This window comes from Syngnathoides biaculeatus, chromosome 2 (genome assembly GCF_019802595.1).
Source record: "Syngnathoides biaculeatus isolate LvHL_M chromosome 2, ASM1980259v1, whole genome shotgun sequence".
Lineage (NCBI taxonomy): Eukaryota > Metazoa > Chordata > Actinopteri > Syngnathiformes > Syngnathidae > Syngnathoides > Syngnathoides biaculeatus.
The window spans coordinates 4,909,648-4,912,048 of record NC_084641.1 but is presented as its reverse complement, the minus strand read 5'-3'; positions in this window follow the sequence as shown (position 1 = coordinate 4,912,048).

The following is a 2,401-nucleotide window of genomic DNA, read 5'->3' as shown; positions in this document are numbered from 1 at the left end:
GTAAACAGCACACGATTTCATTTGGATTGTGCAGAACATGTAGAAACATCAGTAGATGATGGAGTTCCTGGTTTGAAAATTGAGGGGGGGGTGTTGCTCGTTGGTTTCCAAAGTCAAAGCAGATGTTTGCGTTTTTTTTTTTTTTAAACAGTCAGCCTATATTGACACTGGAGATCAATTCATTTATTTTTTTATCCCCCTAGTTTGACATCTGATTTTTTTTCGGGGGTGCAAATATGGACTGTGCAGTTTGTTTTTTTTTCATGCCCAACCCATGACTCTTTCGTAGGTGGATATAAAATCATATAAATTTGTGTGTGGATAACTGTTTGCAGAGCTTTATAGTTTTTGTTTCTGTTGGAAATTGGTTTCCGTACTGTTAATCAGTATGTTGAAGGGGTAGAAAAAAGAAAAAGAGGAGCTGGTGCAGCATGTGAGCTCATAGCCCTCGCGGAGCGCTCGCTCGTTGTTTAGCTTCGTCGCCATCAACGAATTGCATGTTACGTAACTCGGGGAGAATTCATTTTAGTCTGGCAGGAAATCAAAAATACTCAGAGGGAGACATCGTTCCCATGTCGTGTAGGCTATTGATAGATTTACAGAAGTAGCTTCAAGTGGGTTGCGCTAATGTTGGGGGGGGTGAAATACACTACACGAGTTTTATCAATGTTTTTGTTGATAATGTACTGTATACATATTTTAAAGACTTTATCAAAGTACTCTTGTTGATGTTGTGACCCCAGATTATAAAGAAGCATTTGTTTTTTTTGCGTTTTTAGGACTAACCTTTTTTTCTCTATGTAAGAATGTCACATCGGCAAATACAGATCCTCAATTCAGTATCAGTCAGCAAATCCTCTAAATGGACTCAGCTCCCGGCCAGCAGGGGGGGCTTCATGTGTTAATGGTGCCCGGGTGCCCCTTTCAACCGAACTTTCATTTGATAACCAAATGGAAATACACAAATAGAAGGTCTTTAGGAGGCTGTGCCGGGCAAAATTTAAAATTTTCATTGCAGTTTCCAAAAGGAAATCATTTTTATTCATGTGCAAAAAAAAAAGGGTGTTTGCTGTAATTGGGCATGGAAATAAATCTTCAAGAACATTATTCCTACTTTTCGGAGAATTGACATCAAAACCTTTGATTCAATATCGATTAGAACTACAAGGTGTAGGATTAAAATCTAATTTCGAAGTTCTTTGCATGCCTGCAACACGTGCGCTATCTCACGTAGATGTTTTGCGGTTGCTCACATGCACCAGGAATGGTCGTCAGCGACCTAGGAAAGAGCTGCGTGGTTGCCGATGTGGACGAGACGCTCTTGCGCAGCCCCTCCATGGTGGGAAGCGGCTGTTGCGAGGATCATCACACTCATAACGTTGCCGTCGTTTGACTGTACATTTTCTAATCCCGGGGCCGATGGCGACGAGTGTTTCTGGGGACCATCAAAGATTCGTCTTAAACGAGGCTGAGGTGAATGCTTTGTACGTGGTCGGTCCCGGAGAAATCTGGGAGGCCGTAGCTCGGGTTCCGAACCTGCACAATCAGATCATCATGGCCCGAACTCGTTCCAGTTTTTCATTTTCCCAAAATAAGTGGACAAAATCAGTGTTTCTCATAGTTTGGAATGAGGGAGTGATTAGCGAAATGGGGGCTCCCTCTAGTGGTCTGTTAAACAATTGCTGCATTGAAAGATCTAACAGGAAATTGTTAGGTTGGTTTAAACTTTTTTTTTTGTGCAGTACGTTTGCTAAGTACACTTGGCCTGTGTTTAACATTTACATGTGGTACAGTTAATAAATCTTTTCGCACTCTGTTGACAAATACTTGTTTTTATTAAACTTATGTGCAGTGCATTTTATTTGAATTATTGTTTCAGTCCAATGAGGATAGATATTTTACTAGTTTAGTTCCCTTTTCTCAATTCTGTTTTTTGCTCCATTCCACAATTTAGTTCTTTTTCTTCAAATGATCTGCAATTGTAAAATTTTTCTGGCACGGACATGCTGATTACTACATGCAGATCGCCACGGATAAGTTTCTTTAGTCAAACTTTTATTCTGACTGACCAATCAGAGGATGAAAAAATCTTCTTCTTTTCCTTTCGGCTTGTCACGTTAGGGGTCGCCACAGCGTGTCATCTTTTGCCATCTTAGCCTATCTCCTGCATCTAACCCCAACTGCCCTCATGTCTTCCCTCACCACATCCATAAACCTTCTCTTTGGTCTTCCTCTCGCCCTTTTGCCTGGCAGCTCCATCCTCAGCATCCTTCTACCAATATACTCACTCTCTCGCCTCTGAACATGTCCAAACCATCGAAGTCTGCTCTCTCGAATCTTGTCTCCAAAACATCCAGCTTTGGCTGTCCCTCTAATGAGCTCATTTCTAATCCTATCCAAC